Source organism: Oryx dammah, unplaced genomic scaffold, assembly GCF_014754425.2.
Source record: "Oryx dammah isolate SB20612 unplaced genomic scaffold, SCBI_Odam_1.1 HiC_scaffold_16, whole genome shotgun sequence".
Classification (NCBI taxonomy): Eukaryota; Metazoa; Chordata; class Mammalia; order Artiodactyla; family Bovidae; genus Oryx; species Oryx dammah.
This window is the reverse complement of record NW_024070200.1, coordinates 15,418,702-15,440,082: the sequence shown is the minus strand read 5'-3', so window position 1 is coordinate 15,440,082 and position 21,381 is coordinate 15,418,702. Positions and strand designations below refer to the sequence as shown.

At 39.3% G+C, this 21,381-nt stretch overlaps 1 pseudogene; it reads right to left on the bottom strand.

Moving 5' to 3' along the window:
* LOC120875313 overlaps window positions 1–21,381 on the bottom strand; it is a 168,853-nt pseudogene that overhangs the window by 71,347 nt on the left and 76,125 nt on the right.

Genomic DNA, 21,381 nt, shown 5'->3' with positions numbered 1-21,381 from the left:
GGGTATTTAATTAAGAGAATGATGTTAAAACAAGTCTAATTTTTCTGTCAGAATTGACAACTTTGGCTATTTATGAGCACTGTTTTATAATGTAAAGCACATTAAACCTTGAGCCTTGAAACTTGATTTCTCCCTGCTTTGCCACTACTAATTAACTAAGTGAAATTGAAGAACTCACTTAACCCCTCTGGCTTCAATTTTCTCTCATACAAAATGAAGAGGTAAGACCAGATTATTTCTAAAATTATTTGCAGTGCTCAAAGACCTCATACATTTTTATATCTTCATCTTTTGATTAACATGATTATGTAAAATCACTTTTGCCTACCACTTAATGAGAATCATCAGCAAGGCAGAGCATCTATAGTGGTCCTGGGGCCAAGTAGCTTATAGAATCTTATTTTTCTATTCAACTTTCTAGGAACAAGTCACATTTGAATATAAATCTATTGTGTGTAATTTAAAGCTATTAGCTTTGGTTCTCAAAAAATAATCTGGAAAAATTGCAGTTGGTATGAGTGGCATCTCTTTTTTATCCCTTGTATTTTATTTTATAAGAAACTTTCTCAGGGGAACACAGTCACACACTGTCACGGTGACTTTACAAGTATCATAAAGTTGCTGAGTGCCTAGGATGTATAAAATGCTAATTCTGGGACTTTCAAGGAGTCAAAGGAGTACAGCAATTTCTGTTCTCATACAGAACATGTCATTTCTTTTACTGTACCTTTTAATTGTGATTTTCACATTAAAATTAGCCATTCTGTAATCCATGTAAATTGTTAAGAAAATTGAAATGATTGGGGTTAGCAATATCTTGAGAGTAACACACATATGCATGTAACTGCCATCTGGTATTATAACTGCCCGATTTGTGTTTTGTGTTGTAGCTCTCACTCAGTAGAATGTATATTACAGACGGTAAACAGATGGAATTTGAAGCCACAGGAAGAGCTACGAATATCTAGGAGTGTGTGTGCATGTATGTAGAGAAGAGAGAATAAAAAAGAAAGAACAAGAGAAGCCATTCTGGAATCCTGAGATTCAGGAAGTAACCTCCATTAGAGAAACCTGTGAAGGTTGAAAAGGAATACTCAAAGAGGAAAAAAGAAGATAGAAAGAAAGATTGGTAGGCTGGAAGCCATGGGAGAAACAATTTTAATGATGGCAGCTGGTTATTGTTATAGAAAGGAAAGGAATGAAAATACTTCAAATAGACTATGTGGTTAAAACATCACCAGTGCCATTGAGAAGCATCTGCCTCAGAAATGAAGCATAATCAAACCTCAAATTACATTTTAAATTAATGACTAGGAAATGAAAACTAACTTTTGGATATGTTGACTCAAAAAATACAACTTGAAAGTAGAGAGTTCTTCTATTTGGTGAGAATGTTTAGGACTCTGAGCCCAGGAGACAGATTCCCAGTAGCTCTTAAAAAACTGTGCCAAGGAGGCAGGAGGGGGAAGTCAGGCTATATACAAGTTTGCAACAAAGGGAGCATTCAGTCTGAATATGAAAGGTCAGGTATCAAGTTAAGAAATTTAGCATTCTAAGTTGGGAAGATGCAAGCCTCTGGGCTCACTGAAATCATTCCTTTCATATGCTCTTCAGCTATCTGAGGCCAATACTGTTTCCTTGGATCCTCTGGATCACAGTTTTGGGAGCCCTCATTCACATTTGGAGGCCAGAAATTGCTGACGTTGGTGACATTTCTATTTTATTGACATGGCAAGAGATATTTTCCTTTCACAGATCGAGAAGTTTTTAATGATAAAGGTAAAGAGAGATGAGCTTCAAGTTGTATGAAAGTACTTCAGGGGAAGTAGACTTAACATTTTCAGAGGGAGAAACTTTAGCTTTATTTTTTAAATGAGGTAAAGAAACTAATCAAAAGAGAAAACTACATCTATAAGAAAGAGGAACTATTTATTGGACTAAATTTTGGAGAAGAGGAAGGCCTCCCCTCTGGGAGTGATGTCTAAATCTATAAGTGTATTTAAGAGATGGAGAAAGGCAAGATGGAGGGCTCATAACTGCTATTTGCTCAGCTAAGAAAGGTGGCTATTGCTGAGAATAAGGAACCCAGTACTGAATAGGAAATTTCAAAAGTGATAAAGGTTTAGAGCAACTTCCATGGGGAATGGAAAATGAATAAAGATGAATAGAAAAATGGAGCAATATAGCACCATTAGGAATGTATAACACACCTTATGCTTTATAACACATTGTAAATTCAAAAGTATGCATACAGTTTTGAAAAATACTTAAAAGTAGATTCCAACAAGTAACCAAGTGAGAACGGCAGGTCACTTGGAAAAAAAAAAGATGCAGAAGCTCAGGGAAAGTTCCACAACATAACACAGACAATAAGTTGTGGCATTCTTACAAGTTCTCAGTTCCCAGTGAGAGCAGCCAGTCTAGAGACAGATGAGAGCCTTGCCCTCTGTGCTACCCCAAGGAGAAGAGCAGGGACTGAGATGAAAAGAGCACTGGCTGAGATTAAGGGTTTTGACATTTAGGAAGGCACGCTTCAAGTTTTCTTCAGATATTGAAATCACCAGAGACAAGAGAGTCCAAGGGGGACACAAAAAATACCCCTTAAAGGACTGATTTCTTCAGCAAGAAATTCCATAATGTTCTCCAGGTGATTAGCTGTAGAAGGTCATTTTAGTAGGCCCAACAATTACAAACAAAATTTGTAAACAAATTTTTTGGAGTGATGCTTTTGTTATCATCAAATGCTCCAGGAAGGACAGCGTGGATCATGGAGTGCAGTTTATTATACCAGAGGGTCTGAAACAGAGTTTCCTCTTTAGCCAGGGACCCTGACCAACTTTTGTGAAAATCTTATATACCTTAAGTGTATGTGCTCAAACCCACACCCCCAAATTCCTTAAGCCTAGCCTGGAAAATGTTAGAGATACAATCATGTTACAGTCATGATTCATAATTTAAAATGGTTACACATTGTAGCTTACATCAACAGGTGCCATAAAGATTACAAAATGATCGACTACGTAAGTGGGTTATTACATTCTTTCTGGCGACGGGAAATCTAGGTATGGAATCTGGTGTTTATCATTTCAGGAGGCCTGTTCAGCCACAGGTATGTTGTCTCCTTGGCTACCAGGCATATAGTCCAAAGTTTACCGAGGATGCAAAAGGGAGTTTCCTTCTCAAGATGGAGTCAGTTCGGCCTGTTCCTTTCCTCCTTCACTTTAAATGATGTTCTGGCAAAAATTTGCTTTTCAAATCTATGGTGTTTGATTTTTAGGAGAACATTTTGCTCCAGGATGATGAAATAAATGCCACTATTGGGTTTGCTGCTTGAAATGAAAGCAGGGCTAGTGGAAAAGAATCTGCTTGCCAATGCAGGAGACACAAGAGATGTGGTTTTTGACTGCTGGGTCAGGAAGGTTCTTCAGAGAAGGGATCCTTTAGAAGATCCTTTAGCTAAAGGGATCCTTTAGCTACCAATCCCAGTATTCTTGCCTGGAGAATCCCATGGACAGGGGAGCCTGGTGGGCTATGGCCCGTGGGGGTCACAAAGAGTTGGATACAACTGAGCACACACATGAAGAGAATGTGTCTGAATTATTCAACTGATTGTTAGAAGGTACATTTAACGTCAGTTCAGGCACTCAGTTGTGCTGATCATACATTAAATATATAACATATAACATGATATTTAATGTATATTAGTATATATAACATATAATGTTATAATACATAACATTTAATGTATATTAATACAAAATTGAGTAGCTCCCTTTGTAGCCTATGACATAGCATCCAATGCTGTGTGAACAGGCATCCATTACCATAGTAAAAGCCTCAGCTACTACAATAAAAGCTCTGATGAAAATAGGCTTAGTCCTCTAGTCACAGGGTTTGTCACTGAAGAGCTACAGTCCAAGGATCCCAGCGCTGCTCAGGAGGAAAGCAAATAATCAGCATCTCTGAGCCTCAGACTCCCAGGATCATCACTCTCTCTTCCTGCCTGCTGCACAGACATCAATCAGGAGGGAGAAATGTGTGGGTGTTTTTTAAAAGAAAAATAAAGATCGTCAAAAAATGTGAAAAAGCTAAGCCTAGCTTGGCACATTGGAAAATCTACTAACAAAAATGCAGTAGTATGTTTTGCCTATAAGGATATCACGGATTCAAAAATAGGAATAAAACCAATGTTGATGAGTGTCCAGTCTCTTTCAAAGTTAGTGGGAGTGTAAATTAATACTTACATTGAAAAAAAAGGGGGGGTGGTGTATCAAGAACCTAAAATAACTGCAGATATTAACTCATGAATTTCACTTTTAGAATTTATAATAAGAGAAAGATAATAGATGTGCACAGAATGTGTCAAGGAGATAGTTCATCATAGACTGTTTGTAATTGAAATAAATAAAACCTGAATACTCAACAACAGTGGTATTTCTACAAATTTGGCATGTCTACATAGTGAAAGTCACCCTGTTGTGTCTGACTCTTTGCGACCCCATGGACTAGCCTGACCAGGCTCCTCTGTCCATGGAATTCTCCAGGCAAGAATACTGGAGTAGGTAGCCATGCCCTCCTCCAGGGGATCTTCCCAACCCAGAGACTGAACCCAAGTCTCCCGCATTGCAGGTAGATTCTTTACTGTCTGAGTCAACAGGGAAACCAACTGGCATATTATATAACTCTTTAACATTATCCTTTTTCCCCCCAAATATCAAATATCCTAAAAATTTTCCAAGTTAGAAGTTTCCAACAGCTAGGCAGAAGATCCTACAAAATGTCTGCAGTGAGACTTGGGGGGAGAGGGGGTTTGGTGGGGAAGGGTGGGCAGTGTATGTGAAAACTAAGAACTAAGCAAAAAGAAGCTTTTGATTGCGCTCAGCCCCATGGTGATGTAAGGTCTGAGAGGAAAAGGAAAATCTGCCTAACTTTTAAAAGAACTCAGGCCTCCATGCTTTACTTTGTTGAATTTGTCCTAGTTTCTTTTCTCAAAAGATTAGAAATCAGATTGTGTTGGCACACTATAAATAGAGGCATCTTTCATAAGCAGAAACTTACATGAACTAAACTCTTAAGACTATGATATAAATCCAAATTAAAAGGTATTAATTCACATGAAGAAATAAATGTCACAGAAACCAAAATACTTGTAAGCCGCTGGAACAGGGCATATCTACGTGAGAAGCTGCATGATAGGTAGAAGGCTGCTGGGTGAGACTGGAATCTGAAGGAATCTGATGAGTGACATGTTTAATGGCATTAAGGGAAAACAGCCTGCTGCAAGACTATAACCAAAAGGATGATCTTTCCAATAGGACCAGAATATTCAACTACAGCTCCCTTCCCTGATCTCCAAGCCAAAATCAGCCTTGCTGTGTCATCGGGTGACTGAAAGGGGAAGCTAGAGGGGATTCATGTCCCCTAGGTGAGGGGGTCTTCACACAGGGATAGGCTTAAACAATGTGGGTGAAACAAAGAGTGCTTTCATGCAGTCTCTCAAGACCCAGTAGGGAAGAAAAGGATGCCTAGCTGAAGAGGAGAGATAAGGGTTACAGCTTATCATCAATACAGAAAGGGTCTGAGACACACAGACAGCTGAGCCTAAGGGGTGGATTTATCCCCATGGTCCACCAATCCTCAAAGAAGCAGAGTTTCATGTCTGGCAAGAGCAGTAGCAGCACTTGCATTATTCACTCTCAGCCCACCGCCAAGAGGGCTCAAGGTAGGATGTGTTCAGTCGTTGCCTTCAGCCGTCCTGAAGAGACAGACTCCACACTTGGCTGGCTGGAGTCCTCTCTGACTGTGAGACCAGCCAAGCAAGGCAGGCAGCTGAATCGCAGTGAGCACAACCAGGTGCTTATGTGCGGCAGCCCAGGCTTTCAACTAAACCACAATCTACTGCCAATACTGGACTCTTGTGACCTACAAAAATGGCATTGTCATATGGTTGACTCTATATATCCAAGTTGGCCATAAAATCAAAGACTCCGTGTGTGTGTGTTAGCCAGTCAGCCATGTCTGACTCTTTGCAACCCCATGGTCTATAACCCACTAGGCTCCCCTGTCCATGGAATTCTCCAGGCAAGAATACTGGAGGGTGTTGCCATTCCTTTCTTCAGGGGATCGTCCTGACCCAGGCATTGAACCCAGATCTCCCATATTACAGGCAGACCCTTTACCATGCAAGCCACCAGGGAAGCCCAAGTATACTGTAATGGGTCGTCTATCCCTTTTCCAGGGGATATTCCTGACCTAGGAATTGAACTGGGATCTCCTGCATTGTAGGTGGATGCTTTAACAGCTGAGCTGCTGGGGAAGCTCTCAAAGACTCTGTACTCCCCACCAAATCATAAGACACCAGTTCCTTTAGAGAATAACTTAGTCCAACTCAAATCCAATTTAGATTTTAAGCCTAGCATAGGAAAGTAAATGCCAAGTCCTATGAGAAAGTTAATCAGCCAAGCCCCCACTATAATTTGAGCTACTTTAGAGTACTATCTTGCAACCAACAAAACAAGAAAGGAAAAAAAAAAGGGATTTTCTCTTTAGGTGTAAACTCCAGAGGACCTGTTCCAGGAATCCCTAACAAATCAGAGGGCAACACTGGACAGAGGTATCAGACTGAGACTCCTTTCCTCCTGGGAGCATTTGCTAGTAATAGCTTATGGCGAATGATGTCGGATTCATGATCTCCAAAGAAGATTTAGCTTCGGGACCATGCACCAGGCTTCAGTCACTCAGAACTTTGTGTGGCTGAAGTTTTATTAAAATATAAAAAGGGAAAGAGAAAGCTTCTGACATAGACATCGAAGGGGGATGGAGCATGCTCCCCTCCTAGTCTTATCAAGGATATAAGACATATACTTTTACCAGAAACACTCCCACAACATACATATTAAATTAACACGATTAGAACTAACAACACAAAGGTCTTAGCAGACCCACTTCCACAAGTTTAAAGATAACAAGATTAATCAGAAGATGCTTCTTAAGAAGGAGACACATGTCTTAGAGCAAGAAACATAGTTGCTATATAATCATTAGTACAGAGCTTAAGGAAAAACATACCCTTGAGCAAGTTGTGGTCCTAGTGTGATTAGATTGACTAGTTTTCTGTGAGTATGGTTTCAGTGTGTCTGCCCTCTGATGCCCTCTTGCAACATCTACCATCTTACTTGGGTTTCTCTTACCTTGGGCGTGGGGTATCTCTTCAAGGCTGCCCCACCAAAGCACAGCCGCTGCTCCTTACCTTGGACGAGGGATATCTCCTTACTGCCGCCATTCCTGACCTTTGTGTGGATCACAATAAACTGTGGAAAATTCTGAAAGAGATGGAAATACCAGACCACCTGACCTGCCTCTTGAGAAATCTGTATGCAGGTCAGGAAGCAACAGTTAGAACTGGACATGGAACAACAGACTGGTTCCAAATAGGAAAAGGAGTATGTCAAGAGTGTATATTGTCACCCTGCTTATTTAACTTCTATGCAGTATACATCATGAGAAATGCTGGACTGGAAGAAGCACAAGCTGGAATCACGATTACCAGGAGAAAGATCAATAACCTCAGATATGCAGATGACACCACCCTTATGGCAGAAAGTGAAGAGGAACTAAAAAGCCTCTTGATGAAAGTGAAAGAGGAGAGCAAAAAAGTTGGCTTAAAGCTCAACATTCAGAAAATGAAGATCATGGTATCCGGTCCCATCACTTCATGGGAAATAGATGGGGAAACAGTGGAAACAGTGTCAGACTATTTTTTGGGGCTCCAAAATCACTACAGATGGTGACTGCAGCCATGAAATTAAAAGACGCTTACTCCTTGGAAGAAAAGTTATTACCAACCTAGATAGTATATTCAAAAGCAGAGACATTACTTTGCCGACTAAGGTTCGTCTAGTCAAGCCTATGGTTTTTCCTATGGTCACGTATGGATGTGAGAGTTGGACTGCAAAGAAGGCTGAGTGCCGAAGAATTGAACTTTTGAACTGTGGTGTTGGAGAAGACTCTTGAGAGTCCCTTGAACTGCAAGGAGATTCAACCAGTCCATTCTGAAGGAGATCAACCCTGGGATTTCTTTGGAAGGAATGATGCTAAAGCTGAAGCTCCAGTACTTTGGCCACCTCATGTGAAGAGTTGACTCATTGGAAAAGACTCTGCTGCTGGGAGGGATTGGGGGCAGGAGGAGAAGGGGACAACCAAGGATGAGATGCCTGGATAGCATCACGGACTCGATGTAGGTGAGTCTGAGTAAACTCCAGGAGATGGTGATGGACAGGGAGGCCTGGCGTGCTGCGATTCATGGGGTCACAAAGAGTCGGACATGACTGAGCAACTGAACTGAACTGAACAAATTGAGTTGTTTTGTTGTGTAATTATTACCTCTGGGCTTAAAGAAAGTCTTAAATATTTTTGTCATAACAACTCAGAGTTTAAGAAAAAACATCTTATGTAACTGAGACAAAACAATGTAGAAAAAAAACATTTCTCCCTTTGCTCCTCCTTAAGGGTCCTGGACCCTTTCCTCCTTGAAGGCCCCAGACTCCTTATCAGCCTATCAGAATTAACTCTCTTACTAGGCAATACAGTGTGGTCCACTGGAGAAGGGAATGGCAAACCACTTCAGTATTCTTGCCTTGAGCCCCATGAACAGTACGAAAAGGCAAAATGATAGGATACTGAAAGAGGAACTCCCCAGGTCAGTAGGTGCCCAACACACTACTGGAGATCAGTGGAGAAATAACTCCAGAAAGAATGAAGGGTTGGAGCCAAAGCAAAAACAATACCCAGCTGTGGATGTGACTGGTGATAGAAGCAAGCTCCCATGCTGTAAAGAGCAATACTGCATAGGAACCTGGAATGTCAGGTCCATGAATCAAGGTAAACTGGAAGTGGTCAAACAAGAGATGGCAAGAGTGAGCATTGACATTCTAGGAATCAGCAAACTGAAATGGACTGGAATGGGTGAATTTAACTCAGATGACCATTATATCTACTACTGCGGGCAGGAATCCCTCAGAAGAAATGGAGTAGCCATCGTGGTCAACAAAAGAGTCCGAAATGCAGTACTTGGATGCAATCTCAAAAACAACAGAATGATCTCTGTTCATCTCCAAGGCAAACCATTCAATATCACAGTTATCCGAGTCTCTGCCCCAACCAGTAACGCTAAAGAAGCTGAAGTTGAACGGTTCTATGAAGACCTACAAGACCTTTTAGAACTAACACCCAAAAAAGATGTCCTTTTCATTATAGGGGACTGGAATGCAAAAGAAGGAAGTAAAGAAACACCTGGAGTAACAGGCAAATTTGGCCTTGGAATGTGGAAAGACTAATAGAGTTCTGCCAAGAAAATGCACTGGTCATAGCAAACACCCTCTTCCAACAACACAAGAAAAGACTCTACACATGGACATCACCAGATGGTCAACACCGAAATCAGATTGATTATATTCTTTGCAGCCAAAGATAGAGAAGCTCTATACAGTCAACAAGAACAAGAACAGGAGCTGACTGTGACTCAGATCATGAACTCCTTATTACCAAATTCAGACTCAAATTGAAGGAAGTAGGGAAAACTGCTAGACCATTCAGGTATGACCTAAATCAAATCCCTTATGATTCTACAGTGGAAGTGAGAAATAGATTTAAGGGCCTACATCTGATAGAGTGCCTGATGAACTATGGAATGAGATTCATGACATCGTACAGGAGACAGGGATCAAAACCATCCCCATTGAAAAGAAATGTAAAAAAGCAAAATGGCTGTCTGGGGAGGCCTTACAAATAGCTGTGAAAAGAAGAGAGGCAAAAAGCAAAAGAGAAAAGGAAAGATATAAGCATCTGAATGCAGAGTTCCAGAGAATAGCAAGAAGAGATAAGAAAGCCTTCTTCAGCAATCAATGCAAAGAAATAGAGGAAAAGAACAGAATGGGAAAGACTAGAGATCTCTTCCAGAAAATTAAAGATACCAAGGGAACATTTCATGCAAAGATGGGCTCGATAAAGGACAGAAATGGTATGGACCTAACAGAAGCAGAAGATATTAAGAAGAGGTGGCAAGAATTTACAGAAGAACTGTACAAAAAAGATCTTCACGACCCAGATAATCATGATGGTGTGATCACTAATCTAGAGCCAGACATCCTGGAATGTGAAGTTAAATGGGCCTTGGAAAGCATTGCTATGAACAAAGCTAGTGGAGGTGATGGAATTCCAGTTGAGCTGTTTCAAATCCTGAAAGATGATGCTGTGAAAGTGCTGCACTCAATATGCCAGCACATTTGGAAAACTCAGCAGTGGCCACAGGACTGGCAAAGGTCAGTTTTCATTCCAATCCCAAAGAAAGACAATGCCAGAGAATGCTCAAACTACCGCACAATTGCACTCATGTCACATGCTAGTAAGTAATGCTCAACATTCTCCAAGCCAGGCTCAGCAATACATGAACTGAGAACTTCCAGATGTTCAAGCTGGTTTTACAAAAGGCAGAGGTACCAGAGATCAAATTGCCAACATCCACTGGATCATGGAAAAAGCAAGAGAGTTCCAGAAAAACATCTATTTCTGCTTGATTGACTATGCCAAAGCCTTTAACTGTGTGGATCACAAGAAACTGTGGAAAATTCTGAGAGATGGGAATACCAGACCACCTGACCTGCCTCTTGAGAAATCTGTATGCAGGTCAGGAAGCAACAGTTAGAACTGGACATGGAACAACAGACTGGTTCCAAATAGGAAAAGGAGTACATCAAGGCTGTATATTGTCACCCTGCTTATTTAACTTCTATGCAGAGTACATCATGAGAAGCGCTGGGCTGGAAGAAGCACAAGCTGGAATCAAGATTGCCAGGAGAAATATCAATAACCTCAGATACGCAGATGACACCACCCTTATGACAGAAAGTGAGGAGGAACTAAAAAGCCTCTTGATGATAGTGGAGTGTGAAAAAGTTGGCTTAAAGCTCAACATTCAGAAAATGAAGATCATGGTATCCGGTCCCATCACTTCATGGGAAATAGATGGGGAAACAGTGGAAACAGTGTCAGACTTTATTTTTTTGGGCTCCAATATCACTGCAGATGGTGACTGCAGCCATGAAATTAAAAGACGTTTACTCCTTGGAAGAAAAGTTATGACCAACCTAGATAGTATATTCAAAAGCAGAGACTTTACTTCGCTGACTAAGGTCCGTGTAGTCAAGGCTATGGTTTTTCCTGTGGTCATGTATGGATGTGAGAGTTGGACTGCAAAGAAGGCTGAGCACTGAAGAATTGATGCTTTTGAACTGTGGTGTTGGAGAACACTCTTGAGAGTTCCTTGGCCTGCAAGGAGATCCAACCAGTCCATTCTGAAGGAGATTAGCCCTGGGATTTCTTAGGAAGGAATGATGCTAAAGCTGAAGCTCCAGTACTCTGGCCACCTCATGCGAAGAGTTGACTCATTGGAAAAGACTTTGATGCTGGGAGGGATTAGGGGCAGGAGGAGAAGGGGACAACCGAGGATGAGATGGCTGGATGGCATCACGGACTCGATGGATGTGAGTCTGAGTGAACTCCGGGAGATGGTGATGAACAGGGAGGCCTGGCGTGCTGGGATTCTTGGGGTCGCAAAGAGTCGGACACGACTGAGCAACTGAACTGAACTGAGGCAATACAGTGCCAATCCCTGGGCTTCCTAGTTGTAAAGAACCCACCTGCTAGTGCAGGATCCTGGGATGGGAAGACCCCCTGGAATAGGAAGCGGCAACCCATTCCTATAGTCTTGCCTGAAAAAATCCTATGGACAGAGGAGCTTGGTGGGCTACAGTCCACCAGGTCACAAAGAGACAGACACAACTGAGCATGCACAGACAGAGTGCCAACATCTCCTCTCTCTTGTCTTTATACATCCATTGCTAACAAAGCCCACATCTGACACAGTAATGTTTTAGCTGTATCAATCCATGCAGAAAGTTACAATATAGTCCTTTTGTCCTGGAAATCTACCCTTTGTTTCTGAGACAATTTGTTATATCTGCTCTGATCCCTTGGTTTTGCAGTTGAGCAGTGACAACCATCTTATTTCCAGGTTCTCAGAAGATTCATCAATGTAGTGTCCTTGTCAAGTAATAGTAAAAGTAACATAGTACTTATTGAGCCCTTACTATGTGCTGAGCACACAGTTAAGTTTTCCTCCTGTTAACTCATTCAGTCTTTCTTAATATCTCAGCTGGGAGAAGCAGGACTCAAACCCAGGAAGTCTGCTTTTAGGCTTCCTTAATCACCAGTAGTTAATTTCTTAACCACCATTATGCTAATATATAAAAAATAAGAAAGCAATGGGTAACAACAGGAAGTCTCTGAATTTCATTTTTTCTGTAATAAATATATTTATATAAGTAGGAAATTTTATTTTTAAAGGTTAACTTTTTTATTGCTTGTTTACTGTCTCTCCTTACTTCATTGAAAGCTCTTTGTGGGCAGGCTTTGGCTACCGCTAGTCTGAAACAGACAGGGAGCATTCCTTAAATGCAAGTACCATCCTTTAGTCTATATTTACCATCTTATATCTTTCCAGGAAAAAAAAAAAGGTCACAGTTATGATATACGCAGTAAATGATATGGTCAATCTATTTATAAATATTTCTTGAATGAATAAAATATCTGAAAAAATAATCCTTGGCATTTTCAATTTTCTTATATGTACATGGTTTGTACCGTCTCCCCAGATACCATCAGTTCCAAACAGAATTTATATAAACAGAAATTGGTGCCTACAAAAGAAGGTGTCCAGAAAAGCAGCACCCTGTCACAACTCCAACGCAGTAGGTAGAGAGTTCACAAAGAGCAAGCCTACAAGCTCTGCCCTCTCCGCATCCTTGATGGAGTCCTTTGATGCTGCCTGAAGAATGTCTATTCCCTGGAAGTCAATATCTATCTCATCAGAGATGAGGTACAGAACTCAGAGGTACAGAAGTGTGACTGCCAAATACTACTAGATCAGCTGTAGTTACTAGATCAGCTGTAGTTGCTAGGATCTCATGAAATGACAAAAGCAAGTTATTAAATAAGAAAAATACACAACAAAGGGTGTTACTCATCTAGGATCACAGGCAAAGAGGAGAGAGAATTTTGAAAAGCACTGTTCAGTAAAATAAGGAGAGAAAGTCTGAATGGCTGTTAGCATAACTGAGATAAGGAAGCAGACCTAGGTACATTCATTTGCCAATAATAAGGTAATAGTTGAATTCAGTGGGCTGAATTTCACCACAAAGATTAAAATGCACGTAAAATTTGCAGGTTACAAGTCAGGTTACAGAGCCCTCTCACCCATGTTATTATTGTCAGAAAATCTTCATGTGAATGAAATAAATGGTAGACAGGGATACAACTACATGAGTTTTAGCCAGATCATCCTTCAGGAAATGTCTAGAAAGAAGCTTGGAAGTATTTAAGAGACAGAGGGATAGTATATAATTTAATGAGCCAATATGGAGGGAATTCTCAAATGATGCAGATTCAACCCTGTTCTTTCACTCACTGACTTACCAGTTAAAATAAATAAACTAAATGTATTAATGGTCAGGACCACATAGTTGAAAATCCTGAGACTGATAAGTCTTATTCTCCTATTGTGTGGCTTTGGTTACTGGCTTAAAAAATTTGAAGAAAACTGGGAACAGCCTGATGCCTTGATCCTCTCTCAAAATGCTATCATCAAGAAAAGCACAGCTAGCCAAAAGGTTTACAAACGAGAAGGAAATGGCACCCCACTCCAGTACTCTTGCCTGGAAATCCAATGGATGGAGGAACCTGGTAGGCTACAGTCCATGGGGTCACAAAGAGTTGGACATGACTGAGCGACTTAACTTTCACTTTGGCAGACTATCACCTGTTGCCCAAATCAGGCCTGTCCTCTTGTTTCTATAAATAAAATGTTATTGGAACACCGGTACTCCATTTGTTTACATCTTATCTATGCAGTTTTGACAAGGGCAGAATTAAGTCGTTGAGGTAGAGAGCATAATATGGCCCATAAAACTAAAAATATGTACTACCTGGGCTTTTATAGAAAAGGTTTTCTCACCTCCTGGAGAGAAAGAGGACAGGGGATTATTATGAAGTGCTCATTAAAAAAAATCCTATTGTCTCATACATAAGGCAATGCTTGTTTGTTTGTTTGTTCCATGTTTGAGTTATTTTTTGGAATTATGATAGATAGTTTGAGAGATGCTCTTTATTTTTCAGGACTCTAGACCCAGACCCAGGTACCATTCCTTTTCATGTATAGAATATGGTATGCTAATGATCTGGGTCACTCTACCTAAAAATCATTAGAGAAAATCGAACTCATCTCAGAATAAAGTTCCATAAAATGTGGTGATTACTCTGTGTAGTATTCCATCAAACTGTTGAATTTTATAGGACTCTCATAAAACTTTAATGTTCTTCCAGTGCTGTAATCAAATGAACAAAGCCATATATTAACATAAAACACTTCTGATTATATGACATATTAAGATTTTAAAAACATATGTTCAGTCTACAATCTGAAAGCAACAGGATAGTATATAGTTGATGACGGTAGTTAAATCTGTCATAAACTACATTATTCTTTTTAAATCTGAATAAAATTTCACTGACAAAAATGGTTTATGCTCATCCATTAATGTGAATAGGCAGGATGAGTCAACTATAATGTATTAAGCAAGTCACATTTGTGAGCTGTTTATTAAGTAATTTATTTTATGCCATGTTTATCTCGGTTAGTCATCAAAATATTTTTGCCCCATGAAATGGTAATTCATTTTCCTTTATTTGAATGAAAATCTATACAGATTCACAGTTTCAAAATTTTTCATTTCTACTATGAGAGACTTTTGCCTAAACTGTTCAATGTAAATAAAATATTTTGAAACATGAAAAGATTTGCATTTTTTACAATAAGGAAAGTGTCACTTTAAATAGACTATTCAAAGAACAATGAAGAAGCAAAGAGATTACTTTCCCTCATTTAAACATCCTAGTGTATTCAACTGAATGACAAGAATAGGACCTTGTCTGTACACACCATGCAGCACCTCAGGATTTTGTATAAAATAGTTTATTAAAGCCACATTCTAAAAGAGAGGGGTCTCATGGACTTTTAGTTTTATTTAGCTCACCACATTCAACTTAAAGAGATGAGAAGAATGCATTCAATATCTATTTTTAACAACACCTGGAGGGGTTCTTTAGTTGACAAGGCTAAAAGAATTATAAAGGAGTCATTGACAAGGGCTGAACACTCTGGAGTAAGAACTTGAACATTTTTCTCTAAAGCTAATAAGCACAAATTTTTGAAATATAACACAGTGGGAGGAGAGAAAGATTTAACATAAGCTGATGAAAATACTTCACCCATTATGACTGAAAGAGCAGTCTTGACTCTGGTTGGGTCCAGATTGTGTGGTCCTCTCATACTTCCTTTTCTACATATCCTTTATAGGTTTCCTACATCTCTGTTTCTACGGAAAGTTTTTGGCCTCACTTACCCAAGGCCCACGTTGTTCAGAGCCACAGTCTTACCCTCTATTCAGACTGGCTCTTTTGATTCTGTGAGTGTTTTCTGTCACTATCAGGAAAAAATATCATCCTAATTGGCACCTTGCACTTCCTTGAGTTCTTCTATTAGAGAGTTATGTTGAATACTGTACAATTCAACCACACATTTCAAGCCCCTAAGATCATAGCGTGGGGAGTGTATACTGTTATTCATCTTAGACTTAGGAATGTAAGGCCTATATATGAACCCCAACAGTTCGTATATGTTAGATGGAAGAATCTATACTAGTTTTGAGGGGGTTTATTATTATTATTAAAACTCTCTCTAGCAGGGGGATTGACTTCAAATAAATCGAATAATCTTATTTTTCTAAAATAGATTTTCCAAAGACAACTAGAAGTATATTATCTTAAAGGGACGCTAAAGAAAACTGTTCCTTTAAGACAGTAGATATACAGTTTTGCTAGTTCTTTACAGACAATGTATTTCTAGTTTTTATTGTAGCATGAGTCTCGCCATGCCACTATGTTGTTTTGAATATCTTCTTTCCTCACATATCTTATTTTAATCTTCCAATTTTTTAAACAAATTTTGATATATTAAAATCATTACCTGTATTAGTCAGGGGCCCAGCAGGCTTACGGCTTCCCTGGTGGCTCAGTGGTAAAGAACCTGCCTGCCAATGCAGGAAACTTGACTTTGATCCCTGGGTTGGGCAGATCCCCTGAAGAAGGAAATGGCAACCCACTCCCATATCCTTGCCCAGAAAATCCCATGGATAGCAGAGTCTGGTGGGCTACAGCCCATGGGGTCGCAGAGAGTCAAACATGACTTCATGGCTGAGCACACATGCACACAACAGGCTTAAGTGAGGAGAGTTTAATGAAGAAACTATACTGGGTTGAATAGTGAGCCCCCAAAACATTTCTACCTGGAACCTTGGAATGTGATATTATTTGGAATAAAGGGCTTTACTGATGAAATTAAGGTGAAAATCTCAAGGTGAGCTCATCCTAGGTCACAGCTGGTTCTAAATTGGATGATAGATGTCCTATAAGACACAGAAGAGGAAAAGATACTGAGAGACACAGAGAAGGCCATGTGGAGACCAAGACAGAGGCTGGAGTGATGCGACCACAAGAAAGGAATACCAAGGATTTCTGACAGCCACCAGAAGCTGAGAGAGGGGTATGGGACAGATTCCGCCCACTCTCCTCCAGAGGAAAAGGATGCTGCTGGCTCACTTCAGACCCTTGGCCTTCTTAAGTTACCAAGTTTGTATTAATTTGTTACGGCAGCCCTAGGAATTTAGAACAGAGACTACTGACAAAGATTTCTCAAGAGTTAATCAAAACAAGAAGATGTGCCTTGTTTACTGAAAGAGGAATAGGAGACCATTGCCACTCCTAGGTTTTAAAAGTCGAAAGAAAGACAATCCAAAGAGAAGCAGCCTCTAACAGTTGATGACCCTGATAGGAGAGAAGGGAAAAATAAGCCTGGCTTCACTCTCTTCCACCTTCCAATACCTGCCAATACCTCTTGTTGGTCAAATCAAGGGAAGCAAGATGGGAAGTTCACAGAGCAGGATGGGGAAGAGAGAAGAGTAGGATTGGAGGAGCAAATGAAGAACATCTAACACTGTAACATGAACAATACCATAGAATTATCTTTGCAACAAATATGCCCATCTCATTTTTCTCTGAGGACAGGGAGGAATTAAAGATATATAATAGCTTTTTAAGTTGTCAAATGTCTTAATTAATGAGAAATAAATTGCCTCTCTACATTTCTGTCAAGGCTTATAGACTGATAAAGAATATTTAACTATGAATTTAAGGGACTTGGGTTATAAATCAAAAAACAGTGTTTCCTCTACAAACACTAAAAATATATTTTTTAACAGAGCACTGACTTTTATAGAGCAAATATAAAACTAACATTATATGCAAATAATACAAAGAAATTGACTTTTGCTTAAGTACTTACTGTGATGGAGAAGCATTTAGCATTGGTTAGAAGTTTGTACAGATACACATATTCAAGTTATTTTGACATCTTGATCTTTTTCACTATAGGGAAAATCTTATTTACAGACAATTTAATCTGTGAAAGTGGTGAATGATATGTTCTCCTTTGATAACATTTTAAGTTATCAACTCATAACCCCCCTGCTTAACTGAACGTTGTTTATAATCATTAAAGTACCCCAGCAGAGTAATGATATTTGCTGTGTCATTAAGCCAATCCAAATTCACAATGTAGTTGGTTGCCAACTCGAAATTAGGAGTGTAGTCAAACTTTAAAACATGTTTACCAAAATGACATTAATTACTTTATTTTGAAACTTCATTTCAGCATTCAGCAATGGGTGTTTCTACAATCAGCTGATATGATGACTTGAAACAATAAAAAGTATGGACTAGGCAACGTTATACCAATTTTGTTCCCGGTGCTTCTCGTTTCTAAGTTTAAAATCTTCCCCAGCCATACGGACAGGTTAGAGTCAAACAATATGAGCTGTAAATAAGTGCAGGAGAACTACAAAGATATTTTCCAGAGATAGCCTCTCAGCTGCAGATCTCTGATGATGCAGAACTCAGGTAGAGAAAAGGAATATTTTACATCGGGAGGTTTGTCAACCACAATCAGGGATTATGGTCCCTAGACCAATATCAAGAATGAAGATCAATGCTTCCAGCAGAGAAAACATTGCAGAGACTGACTTCCTGCCAGACTAGATGTTGAACAGTCTATTCCAAAAAGAGAGAGCTTTCATCAAGCCAGCAAGAAGAGAAGGCGTATCAGTGAGTGGCATTCTTTTGGCTCATTTATCTTAGCTGAAAGATGTTTCAAGTAAGAAAGGAAAATCTACTTGAAGGTCTTAAAGTAAAAAAAAAAAAAATGAACTTAACTTTGGAAATAAGCAATTAAACGATATAAAAATTGAGCTTTCTTAAAACTCAACAATATATTGCTGAGAGTGAAGCAGAATGAATCATAGTGAAACCAAAGGGGAGAACTGGACTCATGATCATAGCTTTTCCAGCTGAGTACACCTCCAGGGCCTCCAAGAATCAGGGACTTGTTACTTCTTTTGCCTCATGACCTAAGTGCAATGGTCATAAGCAATAAGACACCTCAAGCCAAGAACCATGGACATAAATAATTATATTCTCAATTTAAACTCAAAATAGACGTCAAACAGCAGGAGGACTCTCAGTAAGAAAATATGTCATAATCTCTATTTTCTGGCCTTCAGAGGAAAACTGGCAATGCACCAGGGACCTGTCAATCAATACTGTGTGCAATAAGGCAAACTGTAGAGGAAAGGGTATCAAGAAATAGTAACCCAGAAGACCACACTGATGACAAAGGGTTTAGGACTCAACAGGAGCACCCTTAATGGACACTTGGCAGAACGAGTCAACTTTAAATATGCTGCATTTCCAAATCAGAGTGTCCTCAGGCAGAAAGACAGTCATAAGTCTGAAGGCTCAGGAAAAGAGCCAAGAGCTATTCTGGTCTGCAGGATGAGGAAACAGACTTAACGCACTATTCCATGTCCAGGGAAATCAAATGTCCATTTTCTATTTTCCTCAATTCTAAGAAGCATCTGAAATCCTGTCCAATTTGTTAGATACCAAATAGTCTCTCTGACTCATTTGATTTCATTTATTTAAACCATTTTTTGTTTCAGTATAATTTGAGTCCAAATACTCAAAATTTAATACATAAATCATAAATTAATTTTAAAAGAATATGTAAGATATATATAGTTTAAACTTGGATTTACAAGATTTGGAAATACTCCTATAAAGTCAATAGCTAATGATTCGGTTCAGTTGAGTCACTCAGTCATGTCTGACTCTTTGCAACCCCATGAATCGCAGCACGCCAGGCCTCCCTGTCCATCACCAACTCCCAGAGTTCAGTCAAACTGCAGTCCATGCGGTTGCAAAGAGTCGGACACGACTGAGTGACTTCACTTTCACTTTTTACTTTCATGCATTGGAGAAGGAAATGGCAACCCACTCCAGTGTTCTTGCCTGGAGAATCCCAGGGACGGGGGAGCCTGGTGGGCTGCCGTCTATGGGGTCGCACAGAGTCGGACACGACTGAAGCGACTTAGCAGCAGCAGTAGCAGCAGCACATCCATCAAGTCGGTCATGCCATCCATCCATTTCATCCTCGGTCGTCCCCTTCTCCTCCTGCCCCCAATCCCTCCCAGCATCTGAGTCTTTTCCAATAAGTCAACTCTTTGCATGAGGTGGTCAAAGTACTCGAGTTTCAGCTTTAGCATCATTCCTTCCAAAGAAATCCCAGGGCTGATCTCCTTTAGAATGGACTGGTTGGATCTCCTTGCAGTCCAACGGACTCTCAAGAGTCTTCCCCAACACCCCAGTTCAAAAGCATCAATTCTTCAGCACTCAGCCTTCTTCACAGCACTCAACTCTCACATCCATACATGACCACAGGAAAAACCACAGCCTTGACTAGACAGACCTTTGTTGGCAAAGTAATGTCTCTGCTTTTGAATATGCTATCTAGGTTGGTCATAACTTTTCTTCTAAGGAGTAAGTGTCTTTTAATGTCATGGCTGCAATCACCATCTGCAGTGATTTTGGAGCCCCCCCAAAAATAAAGTCTGACAGTTTCCACTGTTTCCCCATCTATTTCCCAGGAAGTGATGGGACTGGATGCCATGATCTTAGTTTTCTGAATGTTGAGCTTTAAGCCAACTTTTTCACTCTCCTCTTTCACTTTCATCAAGAGGCTCTTTAGTTCCTCTTCACTTTCTGCCATAAGGGTGGTGTCATCTGCATATCTGAGGTTATTGATATTTCTCCCGGCACTAATGATTACATCAACTTTAAAGCCAAATGTATATGAAAATATCAGTATTTCATATCAGTACTGATATGAAAACATCAGTACACACACATGTATGTGTATATATATATATATATTATATATATAGTGTTATAGAATATGTTATATAACACATTATATATATATAGTGTTATATTATATAATGGTTCTGTTCCAGAAATTCTGTTCAACTTGGTTTTGTATAATTCAAAAAATTACACATATTAGCCAAGGCCTTCAAATAAATATGAATTTTCTGAATGCCAAACAAGTGATGATTTCAACATTCAGTGTCCAACTGTATTAACTTCAAGAAAGAGTATAAATTTATCTTGTTTTTATAACATCATTATTTTTCCTTTTTAAAAAATTATTTCAAAATAACCAGTTTCATTTAACATTAAGTATACCTTGTGCTATTTTATAATTCCAATATTTTTCACATTTCAGGATTTAATTTTGCATTTTCATATCAGAAAAGTAGACTCATAATCACTTTTACAATATAAAAGTTTGCATGAGATTGAAATCTATTGTACAAACCACAATTAATCATAAACTTTGATTAGAATTACTATGTTTTTTCACTACAGCATCAAATAAAGGCTCTTGTTTTGCTTGAGTTAGCATTAGACCAGACATCTTAAAGTCATATATTTAATCTTACATTCACATTCTGAGAAAACAGCATGAAATCAGCAGATTATGATGTTATGTATGTGTAATGTAATACCTAATGCAAACACTGAAAGACCTAAACAAAAAGATAGAGTAGAAAAAAGAAAGATTATAGATAAGTCAAAATAGAATTAAAAAATTTTTTTAATCTATAGGGATATAGGAAAAAAGATAACAGAGAACCAAAACAAAGAGGACAAATAGAAAAAAATAAAGTAAAATAAAATGGCAAACTTAAGCCCTAACATATCAGTAATTAGATAAAAACTTTGTGAATATACCACTTAAAAGACAGAGCTTCACAGAGT